Source organism: Sapajus apella, unplaced genomic scaffold (genome assembly GCF_009761245.1).
Source record: "Sapajus apella isolate SASKATOON/1434 unplaced genomic scaffold, GSC_monkey_1.0 scaffold55, whole genome shotgun sequence".
Taxonomy (NCBI): Eukaryota; Metazoa; Chordata; class Mammalia; order Primates; family Cebidae; genus Sapajus; species Sapajus apella.
The window spans coordinates 11,983,321-12,001,116 of record NW_022436995.1 but is presented as its reverse complement, the minus strand read 5'-3'; the positions used below and the strand labels follow the sequence as shown (position 1 = coordinate 12,001,116).

General features: G+C 44.9%; 1 protein-coding gene and 1 long non-coding RNA gene across 2 annotated transcripts in view; both read right to left on the bottom strand.

The window, feature by feature from the left end:
• The window catches only part of THSD4 (thrombospondin type 1 domain containing 4), a 661,199-nt gene that overhangs the window by 545,990 nt on the left and 97,413 nt on the right, over nt 1–17,796 (bottom strand). The gene's annotated exons all lie outside the window — the stretch shown is intronic.
• Nucleotides 8,721–16,021, bottom strand: LOC116527716. Its single transcript, XR_004258685.1, has 3 exons — nt 16,010–16,021; nt 12,041–12,043; nt 8,721–9,840 (listed from the first exon to the last, which is right to left on the bottom strand). It is a non-coding gene; the product is annotated as an uncharacterized LOC116527716 (long non-coding RNA).

Here is a 17,796-nt window from a genome sequence, read left to right as displayed (position 1 = left end):
GGTGGAAGCTTCTTAGAGTCTGAATATGCTCAGATCTCATAGCCTATGGGAAGAAGAGCAATGACGCTATGATGTCCAGTCCAATCTTTTCAATAATGACAAACACCCCAGTGCATATTCCCAGTGTGGCTAACAGCATCCCCATCCGTCAGGTACCCAAGTAAGGAACATCACACACTTCTGACTTCCCTCTCCACTGGATTTGTCTTTCTAAGCACAGCCCTGGTCATTACTCTATTTAAAAGACTCACATCACTCATCTCTGCCTAGATAATAAAGTTCTAGAGTGTGGTGGCTCATGCCTGTCATCCCAGCAGTTTCAAAGGCTGAGGCGGGTGGATCACGAGGTCAGGAGTTTGAGACCAGCCTGATCAACATGGTGAAACCCCATCTCTACTAAAAATAAAAAAATTAGCTAAATGTGGTGGCATGCACCTGTAATCCCAGCTATCAGGAGGCTGAGGCAGGAGAATCACTTGAATCCAGGAGGCGGAGGTTGCAGTGAGCCAAGATCGTGCCACTGCACTCCAGCCTAGGCAACAGAGCGAGACTCCATGTCAAAAAAAAAAAAGAAAAAAAAGAAAAGAAAGTTCAAGCCTAGACAGTTTTAAGGCACATTTGGTTTGATGTCACATTCCACCCTTCGTCATCTGGTTTCAGTCTGTCTTCCCAGATTCAACTCCAGTCTTCATCTCCCTTCCCCTGTATCCTGCCCTTCCCAACCATCACTAATGACTCACCATTTCCCAAATACATGGGGCTCTTATGCTACAAGACTCCCTCCTGGAACTCCACCCTACCTATTTCTGTACTTCTGTGTCCAGCATAAGCATTAGCCACCCCATGTGCTTTCCCCACTGTTAGTATTCTTGGGGGCAGCCTGTGCACCCCTTTGCCACATTAACACTGTATTGGTAAGTTTCATTTCTCCAGGGCTAGGCTCCCTGTTTCTTATTGGTGTGTGGATGATCCCTGAGACTAGCTCCGAGTCTGACACAGAGGCACCCTGGGAATGGATGCTGAATGACATATGGGTGGGCCCAGAGCCTAGTTGCTCAGCATGTCTAACCAATGGGTCAATAAAGGCTATTGCTTCGGATTAATTCATAGAGACAAAAAGGCTAGGAGTTCCCATACGCAGGAAGTCAAGGAAGCCCCACACATCTGGGTGGGAATTAAAGGGAGCTAGGAAAATTAGATCAGTAGCCAGTGGCTACCTAGAGTGACCGGAGAGCCCAAATTAAAATGAGGAAAAATGGGAGGGAGCAGCAGCTGAGGACCAGAAATGTGTGTGTTCACCAAGGAGCCACTTGAGCCAAGGCAAGCTGGGCAGAAGGGAGTGTGCAGCCTCAGGCTGGAAAGAGAGCCCTGTTTTCCTAAAACTCATCCTGTTCCATTAGGATCACCTGCCAAAGGGAGAAAGGATATCATGTGCTAAGTTCAAAGAGGCTGTGAGCAAATGGTTTAGGTTGAGTGCAGATGTCTTCTTAGAAGTTCTAAGACTGAAATTCCTGCCAGGGCTGTTCTGGGGAATACATTATCTGGTGTCTACAGAAGATAAGAGGCAAAACTCTGACCACTTAGGGAAATAAAAATTAAGATGATGAAAACAAAAGCTTCCCTGGTCGCCTACTGTGTGGCAGACAGTGTCACATATGTTACCTGCAGGTTTGACCAGATCTGCTGCTGCAGCTCCCCAGGATGTGCTGAAGATCTGAGTTTAGAGACCAGAGCTGATGCTGACAGGTTTGCTCTGAGCCATTAGGAAAGAAGGATCCCACAGGCTTATGGGTGCGGGGAACAGCCACAGGGAGAAATGACAGATGTGTTCTAATCAAGTGAAAAGAAAGAGGTCTTTTCACAGATGGATTCAGGAGCTCTTCCAGGAGTCAGGAGGCAAGCCACCTAGGCAGAGGAAGCAGAAAGGTGATTTTGGAGCAACTCAGAGGTTAAAGGCCCTTTTTTGCACCAGGAAGCCAAGCCTCTAGAAAACCCTATCCTCAGCAACCCATCCATCAGCCTCCCAGAACATGAGTTCCATGGGGCTGTCCCCTAATGCCAGCAGCCAAAATAAAACAGAGCAGCAAACTTAAGAATAAAAGACTCAGGTGTTCTGGGGGAAATGACCCCAAGAGATGACTTAGACCCACACCCCTAGATATTGCCATCAGGCAGCTTCTCTTCTTCTAGGATTGTGTTTGGAAATCAGCCAGGTGTCCCTAAGAACAAGTCAACCACAGTGAGTACTGTGAATACTAGTGCTGCTCTGCATCAGACTAATCTGGGTTTCCAGGACTGACCTTCAGGTGCCATATTCAGTGTGGGCCCAGAGGAGTGGAATAAGGACAAGTGAGTGGGTATTCAAGGAAACCAATTTTAGAAATCAGTGGTGGAGAGGCTGCAAGGATGCCACCTACAGTTGAGCAGGTTATTCACTGCACAAGAACACCTGGGAATTGAAATCCAGTATGTCCTCCCAGCAAGGAGATGAATCTGACCAGGGGAAGAGGCATCTTTTTGGATTCGTACAAAGGCAAAAAATGAACCAGTGGAAGTTTAAGAAAGAGATGCTTTCCGCTAAGGCTGAGAGAATATTTGATAGCTCATAGCAAAGATGACTTTCTTACCCTATTTTGTGCTAGGCAAGACATCTCTGAAGGTGATGAGAGCAGGAAACCAACAGAGACAGATTACATAGGATGGTAGAAAGAGCCCCGGTTTTCCATCAGACAGGCCAGATCAGCCACTTGTCACCTGTATCATTGTGGGCAAGTCATTCCACATCCTGTCTCCAGCAGCAAAATGGAGGTTACAATGCCCACCTCCCCTGGCTGTTGTACAGATTAAACTCAGTGATTCAGGGAAAGTGTCTAGCACAGGGCTTGGCTCTCAGTGGATGCTCCATAAATGGTAGGTACGGCGATGGCTGTGCTGCCCTGAAGGTTAAAGTCACAGAGCCTCCAATGTGATATGTGAGAGCTATTGCAGGGGAGGTAGCCAAACATGGAACTGAGGAGTGTGGAGACGGCTTCGCATGAAAGAACAGTAAATGCATTCATTTCTCCAGCGTAACTAAAAGGAGCCCTCTTAGGAGTCAAGTCCGTTGTTATGGGTTGTAATCTGAACCTGAGTGGCCCTCCAGGACTATGGGGTTAGAGGAGACCAAATGAGTTTACCTGTGGGGCCCCGTGCCTGGCCAGAACAGGTGTTAAGCAAATGAGAGCTCCTATACCCTCTCTCCCAGGGACTGTCAAACAGGGCCCTCTGCCCTCGAGGCTGACCCTAGCAGGTTGAAGGAACCTGAAGAACTATTTTCAGCAGTAAATTCTGCTGAATACATTAATACAACAGCAATAATGATTATAACACAACTACATTTCTTGAGCATCTTTTATGCGAAAGGTCCATGAAGGAAGCAATGGTATTTCTCTCATATTCTGGATGTTTCTCCCCATTCTGAATTTCGATATCACTTCCTACATACCCACTTACTCTATATCACTTCATTTCTGTCTTTATTATAAATATAAAGTATCTCAAGAGTAATGATCAATCATGATAAGAAGATGCATAACCTTCTTCCTTGCATTAGAGGAAGTTATTTAGGTATAAGCCTGTCACCTTCAGTTAATTAAAGCCAGGAGAGATCTGTTCTAGAGTTTATCCATCCCTAAAAATATTTAGCAGAGTGTACAGTCAGCCTTCCATATATATCTATAGGTTCTGCATCAATGGATTCAACCAACTATGGATCAAAAATATTGTGAAAAAAAATGGATGGTTGCATTTATATTGAACATGCATAGACCTTTCTCTTGTCATTATTCTCTAAACAATATAGTACAACTATTTACATAGTATTTATATTGCATTAGATATATATATATATAATTTAGGGATGATTTAAAGTATTGGAGGATGTGTGTAGGTTATATGCAAATACTATATCATTTTATAAAAGGGATTTGTACATCCTCAGATTTTGGTATCTGCAGGGAGTCCTGGAATTAATATCAATCCTGACTGGACACAAAGGAACAACTGTATTTAAATAATATATTCTGTATGTAGATGACTATGCTGTATCAAACACCTGCTAAAAGCTTTATGTGTGTACAGGTATTGATCGACTTATGACCTATGCAACTTACGACCATTCGACTTTAGGACCGCAATCGCTAGCCATGACTGCTCCGCGTCTGGCAGCACAAACGTTGCCCAGCTGGGCGTATCACAGTGCAGACCAGCTTCCGGCAGCACTACCATCTCCGCGTGCATATAGCCTACTCAACTTACGACCAAATCGTGTTACGACCGGTCTGTCGGAACCAATCGTGGTCGTAAGTCAAGCACTAGCTGTAATCCCATTTAATCATCTCTGCAAACAGCAAAGTAGGCCATTACTTTATTTTATAGATAAGGAAACTGAGTCTAAAAGACATTGAACAACCTGTCCAAGCTAGTAAGTCTGTGTGAACAGATACTAACAAATGCGACTGAATGAGTAAGGTCAAGCCTCTCTAAAGAGCTTAACAATTGCAATACAGTACAGTTTTAAATACCAAATTCCCATTCGTAGAGGATTATAGGGATGGACTATTTGAAATGAGGACTTACTGGAAAACAGGAAAAATTATTGTTTCCCCCCAAATCGACAAAAGAAAAGTTCTCAGCACTTGCCCACAATGAACTGTGGTCCAATCACTGAGGAAAAGGGAAATCTTAACTCATTGCTGCTGGATCCATGTGGCCCACAGGAGGACCAAATAATTCTGCCTGAAAAAAGATTCAGGAGGGAATATAAAATATATTGTGTGCTTGGAAGCTAAACCAGAAATGGGGAAAGGCAGGCTCTGGGGCAAGGCCTGACCTGGGGCATAAGGATGAGAATAGAGGGGAGCAGGAAGGGAGAATAACTCAGTGTTACAAGACAGGCCTTAAAGCCAGGTTCTCTGGTTTAAATCCCTGCTCTGCAGCCTACTGGCCCTGAGCCTCAGGGCTCATCACATTGTTGCTGTAAGCACAGAATTCTTCTCATGTTAGACAAGAGACCCTAAGGAGAGTTTATGCATAAGGGTCCTATGAAGTTTAGCTCAGAGTCTCCTACAGTACATTCGTTTCTGTAGCTGCTGTTACCAGGTACCGCAAACTTGGTGATTTAAAACAACAGAAATCCATTCTTTCACAGTTCTGGAGGCCAGAAGTTCGAAATCAGCATCACTAGGCTGAAATCAAGGTGGCAGCAGGGACATGCTCCTTTCAGAGGCTCTAGGGGAGGATCTGTTTCCTGGCCTCTTCCAGCTTCTGGGAGCTGCCAGCATGCCTTGGCTGTGGCTACAGCACTCCAGTCTTCAAGAGCTATATCTTCAAATCTGCCTCTGTTCTATCTTCACATCACCTTCCCCATTGTGTGCCTACATAGTATATCTCCCTCTGCTTGTCTCTTATAAGGACATTTATAATTGCACATAGAACTCACCTGAATAATCCAGGATACTCTCCCCATCTCAAGATACTTAATCACATCTGCAAAGACCCTTTTCCCAAATAAGTTAGCATTTACAGGCTCCAGGAGTAGGCCTGCTATCCTTGAGGACTGAGTGGGAGGGAGCAGGGAGCCATTCAACCTACACAGAGGAAACCATCGATAAACATCAGTTGTCATTGCTCTTGTTATTTATTAATAGAGATGAGAAAAAAGAACTACACATCCAGAGAAGGGCTTATGGATTGACAAGCAAGTGAATACCCAAAAAGCCCTTAAGGGATGTGAGCACTTTATCCTGAGAACCAACAGGGAGGCCATGTGTGATACAGGTCAACCGCAGCAGCTGTCCCCTAAACCACACATAAATTTCCTGTGTCCACATTGTAGGCTCAGGGTGGCAGTGAGAAGAGCAAGAATGTTAGGGTCACGGAACCCTGCACTCAAATCCCCTTCTGTCCCTTCCTGGAGCAGGATGCTGGGGAATTCTTTACCCTAGCTCGGTGTCCTCTGTAAGCTGGGGCTGGCTGAGGTTCAAACAGTACATGTCAGTGATGTGGCACATAGTAGGCCCTGAGAAAATGGCTGTGATTACTCTGACTGAATTAACAACATGTGCAGGCTTCTGCAGGTGGGATGACTGAAGGAAATGACAGTAACCCCCACAGGCAGGAAATTCCTTCCTCCCATCCTCATATGAAGGCATCACAGGCTAACACCAGGTGTGCGCTGGATTCCAGACGCAGAACAGAGATCCCCCTTCTGGGACACACATATTGTAGTCAGGCTTTTTCCATAGCCCTTCGCATCTTTCTTCTGGAACCAGAGTTATGAATGACTTGGAGAAAGTTCAATGCAGCATTCTTATGGCAAATGTGATCTTTGTTCTGATAACTAATGAAATACTTCTGACACTTAATGAAATACCACAAGAAATGAACAAGGGCTCTTTGGAGCCTGGTCTGAGATCAGAGTAACTCAAGCTTAAAATCTGGCTCCAATCCTTCCTAACCTACAGGCAGAAATGTACATACCAGCAGGCCTATCTCTGCTACAAACTCTGTTACCAAAAAGGGCTAAGGTTTCTAATTCAGAAATCAAAGCATATTAGAACACCGTTTATCTTCTTAGCATCAACAGGTAACTTCTTGTCACACAATTCAGGGACTAAGTGAAATTCCTGCTTCGGAAGGTTAAAAAAAACAAAAATCCCCTTGAAGTAGGAAAACGAACATCCCAAAAACAAGGAATATGCATTTCAAACACTTGTATCTGCTTTCTCTGCTAACTACCCAGGATGGCCAGGGAGGTTTTCCAAGGAGAAACACAGATGAGGCCAAAGATTTCCCTTCTTGCTATGTGGTTTCTGCCCCGCTGTAGGTAACAAGACTCCTTGGGTATCGACTGAGGGTCAGCAAATCGGCATGTGGCTTTGTGAAGTTTAATTAACAGCAAACTTTCCTATCCAGCATCATGAAGAGGGCCAGTGAGCTCTAGGGTCCCCCAGGACAGAAAAAACATATTGCTCCAAAGTTATTACTGATGAGATGCAAGTAGCCTCCAACAAAGCACAGGAAAGGAGGAGCTGAAAAAACAAATGATTCCTACCTGCAGCCGGGGACAGTTTCCAGGGGAGGTGGGAATGGGTGGGTAAAACTTGGGATCCAGGCCTGATCCAGGCTATCCTGTTTCGAAATGAATGAACCTTTCAAACAAACACACATACACCCATGTGTGCACATGCAAACATACGCAAGCACACGCATATGCTCATACACACACATGCACTCATGCACACACATGAACATGGACACACAGACAACAAGTTACAGAAAGGGACACAAGTCTCACCAAAAATTATCTAGTCAATGTTAATAAAATAATCAAGCCATGTTGTTTTTGAATGGTGTCTTATGTTTTTCGAAGTACTTTTACAGCTGTTGCCTCGTTTGAGCCTCACAACAGGCCTTGTGTGGTAGGCAGAGGACATACAATTTTTCATATTTTATAGATTACATTAAGTGATTCCCATAGGTGACCCAGTTAGCAGATGATGGAGCTGAGGCAGGAAGTGGGGTCTAATGAGTCCCAGTCCAGGGATTTCTACAAGGCAAGAGATAGTGATCCCTTCCATGAAGACAGCTGTCCAAGAAGAGATTAGCAAAAGGAGGACAGACGTGTGAACAACACTTTAAAGAAAAACTCATGAGACAGAAGTGTGCAGAGAGGGATTTGAAGAGTTACAATGTCAGTGCATCTACAGAGAAGAAAAACCATCACATTTCATAAGCATGTTTGAAAAGGTATTTGAGGCCAGGCATGGTAGCTCATGCCTGAATCCCAGCACTCTGGGAGGCCAGGCAGACGGATCACTTGAGGTCAGGAGTTCGAGACCAGCCTGACCAACATGGTGAAACTTCATCTCTACTAAAAACAAAAATTTGCTGGGGGTGGTGGCGTATGTCTGTAGTCCCAGCTACTCAGGAGGCCGAGGCAGGAGAATCACTTGAACCCGGGAGTGAACCAAGATTGTGCCACTGCACTCCTGCCTGGGCAACAAAGGGAGACTTTGTCTCAAAAAAGAAAAAAAAAAGACAAGAAAGGTGTTTGAGGGCTGTGTTTCCCAGTCACCTTCTCTTCCCATTACTCTGGATGGCAGAAAAGATGACAGGAACATTTAAAACAGCAATTGGCCTCAACGATGCATCAATAAAAAGCAAGACCCCTTAATGGCTAGAATAAGAACCTCTTTATTTTATGCATGTAGAAACTCAGGCCCAGAGAAATGAGGTGACTTTTCCAGGATCAAAGCATTCATAAGAGCTGGGGACTGAACTCTGAACTTGGGATACAAAGCTCTTTATTCTACACTGGCTGCCTTGGGCATTTGCTATTCTTAACTTGGTTATTGTCACTGTCCTTCATAGGCATTTCTAAAGAAGAATGCTTAAGGGTAGGGTGGGGACACATGGTTTTTCCTCTTCTTTGTTTTTCTGGAAATAGGATCAGTACATTTCCCATCAACAACAACCAATGTGGATGGGAAAAGTGGCAGGTGGTCCTCCGGGTACAGAAATTGTCCTACTGCTTCAGTAGTCATAAGACACCAAAATGCAAGAACTCTTGAGGTAGGCTGATAATGTCCCCCCTCGCTTCCAAAGATGTCTACATCCTAACCCCCAGAACCTGTGAATGTTACCTTATATGGTAACGGGACTTTGTGATGATTATTAAATTAAGGATTTTGAGATGGGGGATTATCCTGGATTACCTGGGTGGGCCCAGTGTAATCACAAGGGTCCTCCTTATAAGCGGGAGGTAGGAGGATAACAGTCAGAGAAAGAGATGAGATTACAGAAGCAGGAGGTCAGAGTGATGGGGGAGAGGCCATGAGCCAAGGCATGTAGGCAACCTCTAGAAGCTGGAGAAGGGACGGGCATGATTTCCCCTCGAAGCCCCCAGAAGGAGTGCTGTCCTGCTAGCACCTTGACTTCAGACTTCTGACTTCCAGAACTGTGAGTGAATAAACTGGTGTTGTTTTAAGCAACTGAGTGTGTAGTGAGTTTTCCAGCATCAACGGGAAACGAATATACCTGTTACAAAACGGCAGGGTCAAGCCTTAGCCCCCAGACAATTAACCCTGGCTTCTTGCACTAACAGAGACAGGGTGGTAGATGGCATAGCCAATCATGTTGAAAAGCACAGGGCATTAAAGAGAAATTTAGATGGGCTTTACGCTGTATGCATCATCTCATGGAAAAAATGTTGGCCATCAGTGTTTATAGGGGCTGTCTTACTCTAAGAATTTCTCGTTCAGTCCCCTGAGGACTGCTTTAAAGTTCCTCTCTGGAAAGGAGCCTGTGGACTTCCCCAGTCTTGCCTGGACACTCCCTCATTTACAGCCTGTGCTCCAGCCTCACCAGACCATTTATGAACATGACATGCTCACTCACGCCTCCAGGTCTCCACCCTGACAATTTGCTCTTTGTGGGAAGGCCCTCCTCACTCTTGGGCTCTGCTAAAATCTTTCCTTTTCAAAGCGCAGCTCAATTATTCACCCGAGGCCTTCCCTGGCTCCCCTAGTCCTGCGCTCTCTACCCCTCTCCTCCCCGGGCACTTGCTCTTGTACATATCTGCTTGTCTTCCTACGCCACCCCACCAGCATGAGCCCCTCAAGGATAAGGAGCATTTCTCCACTTTGTGTCGGCAAACCACAGCATCCCCCAGCAGCACCGAGGCTTTCCCAGCTCTTTCCCAACTTTTCTACCTAAAAAATGCAAACTGATCATTCGAGAAAGTACCCTCCACCATGAAGTGACCTTGATTTCCCAAGAATCAGTCCCACTGCTCTGCTCCTATAGCCTTCAGCTCATCGTCCAGGTAGAGCACTCACCACATTCCCTTAGGTGTTCATACCTGAGCTGTTTCCTCATCAGACACGGAGGTCGGAGGTCATGGAAAACCAAAACCATGCCTCTTTCACCTGTCTATCCCTCCTGTGTCTAGCACAGTGCCTGGCCCAAAGGAAATACACAAAGAATACTGGCTGAATTAAAATGAAAACAAAACTTTAAAAAAGGCAATGTCCGGCTGGGCGCGGTGGCTCATGCCTATAATCCCAGTGCTTTGGGAGGCCGAGATGGGTGGATCACCTGAGGTTCAGAGTTTGAGACCAGCCTAACCAACATGGAGAAACCCTGTCTCTTCTAAAAATACAAAATTAGCCGGGCATGATGGCATGCACCCGTAATCCCAGCTACTCAGGAGGCTGAGAGGAGAATCACTTAAACCCGGGAGGTGGAGGTTGCGGTGACCCAAGATGGCACCATTGCACTGCAGCCTGGGCAACAAGAGCAAAACTCTGTCTCAAAAAAAAAAAAAAGCAATGTCCAAGTAATCTCTATTAATTAAGCCCTGAGATCTGGACGCAGCCTTAACAGCAAATAACTATGAGAAGACTTTGCAGGGCCAGCTTCAAGCAACAGCTAGCAGTGTTTCCTCTGGGCTTTTGGAGTCCACAGTGGAGCCAGTTTCAGTGTTGCTATATGACACTAAAAGCTTTGGGATAAATACTGGAGAAATATTTCATTTTCCATCGCAAAGAGGTGTTAGTTTATCAAACTTAGCTAAATTAACGAGTGTTCCCTTTCACTTGGAAAAAGGCTTTCTAGAAAAGAAAGTCTAAAAGGAGCAGGATGCCACACAGGCTTGTGCCCTCTTGCTTGCCTTCTGCGTGACCTTGAAGGAGATATTTACTCCCTGACCCTTGAGTCTGTCATCCATAAATGAGGATGCTACACATCTGTCACACAGGTTGCAATGAAGACAATATAAAATGCTGCAGGTCTTAGAAATAGAAATTCCATTTGACCCAGCAATCCCATTACTGGACATATATCCAAAGGATTATAAATCGTTCTACTATAAGGACACATGCACATGAATGTTCACGGCAGCACTGTTTACAATAGCAAAGACCTGGAACCAACCCAAATGCCCATCAATGATAGACTGGACAGGGAAAATGTGGCACATATACACCATGGAATATTATGCAGCCATAAGAAACGATGAGTTTGTATCCTTTGTAGGGACATGGATGAACCTGGAAACCATCATTCTCAGCAAACTGACAGAAGAGCAGAAGATCAAACACCGCATGTTCTCACTCATAGGCAGGTGTTGAACAATGAGAACACATGGACACAGGGAGGAGGGCACTACACACTGGGGTGTGTTGGGGGGAAATAGGGGAGGGACGGGGGGTGGGGAGTTGGGGAGAGATAGCATGGGGAGAAATGCCAAATGATGGGGAGGAAGGCAGCAAATCACACTGCCACGTGTGTACCTATGCAACAATCTTGCATGTTCTTCACATGTACCCCAAAACCTAAAATGCAATAAAATAAATAAATATAAATAAATAAAAATTCTGCACGTCTAACAACTGCCAAACAACCATCTGGCGTGTGGAAGGCATTGAGACGCCTTTACTGAGCACTTAGGAGATACTGTGCTAAGCATGTGGTCTGAGTTATCCAATTCACAGCAACTCAGCAAAGTAGGTGTATTATTATTCCCTCTAGGGAAAATGTAAGTAACATCAGCAGGATACACAGCCAGCAAGTGGCAGAGTCAGACGGAGCATCAAACCTGTCAGTTCCAGAAGTTGCACTAGTAACTATCTGTGGTTTGCAGGGTGTGTATCTCCTGTTCTTCTAGATTCTAGTAAAGCACTATATTTCAAAGCCCCAGTCGTGAGAGCTGGCCACAAACTGCTCTTGGGATGTGGTCTGCTAGCCTGGGCAAGAGTTTCCCTCATCCTACCAGTCTCCTTCCCAACAGGAAATCAGCTGTACAGGAAAATTTATATAGGAAACTGCTCTGGGAGGTTCTAGGAAGCCCAGCCTCCTCAACCTCTTTCTATCCCCAAACACCTGAAGGATATTGATACGCTCCCCGCAGTGGAACAGGGTCATGATTTTCATGGTTGAGACTTTCACATCCCAGCCACCCACAACTCTCTCCAGGAGAAGAAAGTTGTCAACCTGGCACTGCCTAGTTCAAATCCAGATTTGAAAATATGAATTAAAGCCATCAAATATCCCATTCCCCAGATTCCAGCTGGTTAATGAATGTAATGAATGACCGGAAAAGCTGGCTAATGTAGGTGAATGTAAGGAAGTCCAGTGAGAAGGAAAGCCTGCCTGATAACAGGCTCTTTGGCAACCAGAGTGGTGAAAAAAATCACCTGAAGTCCTCAAATAAGAGTGGATACTGCTCGCATACCCTGTCTTTGTGGAAGCTGAGTGAAACTGACCAACAGACATTTGCAACGCATTTCTGTAAGGTTGTGTACTTGGGTCCTGGGCCGCAGGGAGTCTTTCTGGATGCCATTTTTGCTAGACATTTTGGGAATGGGAAGAAATCCACCTTGCTTTCAGTGTTATAAAAGGGAAGGTCTTCAAAGAGCTTGAACAGACATTTTTCTAAAGAAAATACATAAATGGCCATTAAACACATACACAAAAAGTTCAACATCACTAATCCTTAGGGAAATGCAAACCAAACTACAATAAGATGCCACCCCACACCCATGAGGATGGTCACTATAAAACACACACACACACACACACACACACACACACACACACAGAAAATAACAAGTGTTGGTGAGGCTGGAATCCTCGTGCGCTGTTGCAGGAAGGCAAAATAGTGCAGCTGCTATGGAAAACACTATGGCGATTCTTCAAAACACGAAAAATATGATTATCCTATGATCCAGCAATTCCACTTCCCAATTTCCACCCAAAACAACTGAAAATACTCATGTTCATAGCACTGTTATTCACAATTCCTAAAGTGTGGAAGCAACCCAAATGTCCACTGATGGATGAAAGGATAAGCAAAATGTGGTATATACATGCAATGGAATATTATTCAGCCCTAAAAAAGCAGATTCTGACATATGCTACAATATGGAATAAACCTTGAGGACATTATGTTGAGTGAAATAAGCCAGTCACAAAAAAAAAAAAACCCAAAAAACAAATACTGTATCATTCCACTTACATGAGATACTTAAGAGTAGTTAAATCATAGAGGAAAAAAGTAGAATGATGGTTGGCTAAGGGCTGGGGTGGGGGAAGGAAGAAATGTAAAGTGATTGTTTCATGGGTACAGTTTCAGTTTTGAAAGATAAAAACAGTTCTGTGACTGGACGGTGGCGATAGAAGCATAACAACGTAAATATACTCAATGTCACTGAACTACATGCTTAAAAATGGTTAAGATGGTCAATTTTATGTTACGTGTATTTTAACACAATAAAATAATTGGAGGACGAAAAGGTGAAGGGGGTCCTAAAGTAACAGGGGCTCCTTCCAGCACCCTCTAGTCTACAGGTATCCATTTCCAGAAACTGAGGGGGAAGCCTCTCCTACCAAGGAGTATCTTCAGTTTCACAGGTGTGAGCTGCTACACTGCGGCATGCTTTGTAAGACTCACCTAAACACCCGCATTCCCTACTCACCCCTTCCCCTTTAGCCATCACAGGGACACAGCCTTGGGCCTGGAGTGAAAGAAGACTTGGTTGAGTGCCATTATGGAATCTGTTGGCCAAGGCCAGAAGGCTGCACCCCCAAGCCTGGAACCTCCCCAGGCTGCCATTGCCCTAACTAACTTACAGGGGAATGCCACGCCTTGTGGAGGATTTTTCTGAACAAGCCACATTAAGAAAGGGCAGGGGGCAGGTAGCACAGATCCTAGGGTCTTGGCTGCACCCATCCTGTGCTACCCACAGTCCTGCTCCTCTGAACGGGAGCTCAGTTCCTGGCTCCCTGTCTTTCTGAGTGGCCCCAGTTCACCTGATCCCTTCAGCTGCATTTGAGTTCTAACTGAAACGCTCTCTAACACACTATCTAATATCAGCCTTTAGACCCATAATGGGAGTTACAGCGACCACTATGAGTGTCCATTAGGGGCCAGACAATATGAGTGTATTTAATGAGCAGCCACCATGGGACAGGTGATATGAATGTATTATTTCATTGAATTATTCAACAACCCCACATGATAGGTATTATTATTGCTCTCATTTGAAAGATGAAGTTCCCTGAGGCTCAGAGAAGTTTAACTTTCCTAAGCTCTGAATCCTTGGAAGAGCTCCAATGAAGATTGACATTATTTTTGAGGCTTTTTAGAGTAGGATTTATACTATGTGTGTGCTTGTTTTAATGAGTCAAAGGCCTGCTATGGAAGCAAGTGAACTCAAGAAGTTTCTGGATATATTCCAGCTAAGTAAATTCGATTTATTCATCAAGGGCAGCTTCAAATCTTACCTGCTCTGTGTAGTCTTCCTAACTGTTCCATCCCACAGGGATTCCTTCTTCCTGAACTCTGGTCACATCTCTGCTGTCTCCCAAGATGGGCACTGTTTTGTGGCTTTGCCCTCATCTACCACCAAAGTGAAAGGCCCCCAAGAACAAAGACTGTGACTTCTAATTTTTTTTGAACTCATGTGATGTCTAGGATTAGATGCAAAGAAGATTACCCTGAACCCCCTAGCCTGGAACCTCCCCAGGCTGCCATTGACCTGACTAAATCACAGGGAATGCCACCCTTTGTGGAAGACTTTTCTGAGCAAGCCACATTAAGAAAGGGCAGAGAGCAGGAAGCGCAGACCCTAGGATCTTGGTTGCACCCAGTCTGTGCTGCCCAGAGTCCTGCCTCTATCCCTTCAGATTCCCCTAGTTAAAGGAGCTGAACACCACATAGAAGAGATGCAGCTCATTTTAAGCCTTCACTGTTAAATCCCATCCATCTGTCAAGACACGGCTCGGATAGCCCAACCTCCAAGCAGCTTTTCTGAACACACTGGCTGGTGTGTTCAGAAAATGAACAGCTGCTTCGTTTTCAGAAAACCCATTTCAGTGAAAAGCCTTAGTGCCAGACTCTGGCCGACCTCTGTTTGAATTCTAGTGCTGCTTCTTCTCAAGTGGTAATCTTGAGCAAGTCACTTCATTCCTCCAAGCCTCGGTTTCATTGTTTGTAAAATGTGAATAATAGTTTCTGCCTCACAGGGTGGTGTGAACTGTAAACGTCGTCATGCATTTGAAAGAATGCCTGCACATAAGACACGCTCCGACATGGGAGCCGCCATCATGACTATTTCACCAGCCTGCCTTCTATTGAAGGCATTTACATGTGCGTCTTTTCCAATCCTTTAGAGTAGTGGTTCTCCAACTCCAGGGTATATCAGAATCATTTAAAATGAAGATACGTATGACATATAACTGACCTACAATTCAGAATCCCCATCAGGCATGGGAGATGGTGGGGACTTGGCAGCTCTCTTTTTAACAAGCCACCCACTCCATGGCAAGGGATTCTGATACATGCTCACCAAGCTTGGAAAATCCTGCTAGACAATATTTGATTCCCAAAATCTTTCCCATGGAAACTTGAGTCTCCAAAGAGCTTCATCCAGACCAGTGCTTCCCAAACTTGGCTGGGTTGGAATCATACCAACATCTGAGGGTGGCCGCTAGAGACTCTGATGGTTTGGAGTGTGACATGGGTGTCAGAGCTTCTAAAAGATGGACAAAAAATTCTAATGGTCCATCAAGATTGAAAACCACTGCTGCATTGGATCTTGACCCCTGGTTTCTATAGCAATACCTGAGGGTTCAACCGGAGCAACACAGATTTTACATGTGTCATTATACAAGCTGAGCCTCCATCTAAGATTGATTTAGCAGAAAGGATTCTTCTGCTTAAAAAAAAAAAAAAATATATATATATATATAGCAATTTTGCAAACAACTGTTCTAGGCTGTCAGTAAGAGCCATGAGGTCCCACCACCTGGCTTTTATTCACCTTTGTGTAGGTCCCAGGGCCTTACAACATAGTAGATGTTTAATAAACATCTGGTGGAAGGTTGAATAGTTTCCTTTGTTATCGGACTCCAATTAAGTTTCCTGTTGCCTAGCAGAGCAACCTAGCAATTTCTTAAACATCAAAACTCCTACAGCCTTTGCCTCAAACCTCAAACCTGAAACAGGGAACGGAGCAGAGAGCCATCCTGAAAACATGCTGACATTTCTCCTTGGGGTTAAATATACTATGCAAGTACCTAATGACTGATAAATATAAGCAAATGTGATTTTCATCAGCTGGGAAGAGCATGACATTTGTAGGCAGCACAGGCCTCCCAGGCTAATATTTGGATTATTTCATCAGAAACTGTCAAATGACAAGAGCATGATAAAAACTCACAGGAACTTCATAGTAAACAGTAACTAGCCCCTGCCAATACATTTGAAGAAAAGAATTTCCTGCTGCCAAAATGAACAGGCAGAATGCCTGCAGCACAGGCCTGTGGCCAACAAGAATCTGGCCCTCAGGCAGCTCTTCTAGGTCCTCAACCACAGAGGCTTTTGAGAAGCCCCTTTCCCACTCAGGTCCCACCCAAGGCTAGCCCTCCATCCCTTCCGCTGGAGCCCACAGGAGGATGAGTACTGCAGGAATCTGGGGGTCAGCGACACCACCTTCAAATCTCAGCTTGTCCACTGACTCTAGGTCCTCCAATTCCTCAAGTGTAACATCGGCTTCATCAGGTCCTTAGAGCCATACTGCCTGGGTTTCAAGCCTGACTCCATTTCCTCACCTCTAAAATGAAGATGCTATTAGCAACACTCTTAAAGGGTCATCAAAAGCTCCATCCAAAGAGTGTAAAGTGCTAAGAATAGTGCCTGGGGAGGCCAGGCATGGTGACTCATCCCTGTAATCCCAGCACTTCAGTAGGACAAGGCAGGCAGATCACTCGAGGCCAGGAGTTCGAGACCAGCCTGGCCAATGAGGTGAAACCCCATCTCTACTAAAAATACAAAAATTAGCTAGGCATGGTGGTGCATGCCTGCAGTCCCAGCTACTAGGGAGGCTGAGGCAGAGGAATCATTCGAACCTAGGAGGTAGAGGTTGCAGTGAACCAAGATCGTGCCACTGCACTCTAACCTGGGCACCAGAGCCAGACTATATCCCGTCCCCCCAACCAAAAAAAAAGAAAAGTACTTGTATGGACATTTAATAAACCTTAGCTATTATAAATTTGCAATTCTAAAATTAAGAGTTTTGAAAACTAAGTTTTTGTCATTTCTTTTCAGATTTTTGTCAGTTTGGTGACAAAACTCATTGGCCAACAAACCTGACCTTAACTGATATCAGGCTATTTATGGTGTTTTGGTTTTATCCTGCTTGGTGAGAACATCCATATGTTTCACTGCAGAAATAATAATGTGTTTGATTATGGGATGCCGCCCCATACTACAGAAGAAATGCCATTAACATGTGAAATGCCTGAATTACCTTTCTAAAATCTGGACAGTTCTGAATTCCAAAACACATTGGCCATAAGCATTTTAGATGCGGAACTATGGGCCGGGCACAGTGGCTCATGCCTGTAATCCCAGCACTTTGGCAGGCCGAGGTGGGAAGATCACTTGAGGTCAGCAATTCAAGACCAGCCTGGTCAACATGGCAAAACCCCTCTCTACTAAAAATACAAAAGTTTCCAGGTATGGTGGTGCACATCCGTAATCCTGGGCCAGCTACTCGGGAGGCTGAGGCATGAGAACAGTTTGAACCTGGGAGTCAGATGTTGCAGTGAGCCCAGATGGCGCCATTGCACTCCAGCCTGGGCGACAGAGTAAGACTGTCTCAAACAAAAAAAAACTAAGGGACTATGGAGCTATGCTATTATGGGTTTGTGACTGGGATCGAAAGAGACAACGTACATCAAGCCTCCAGCTTT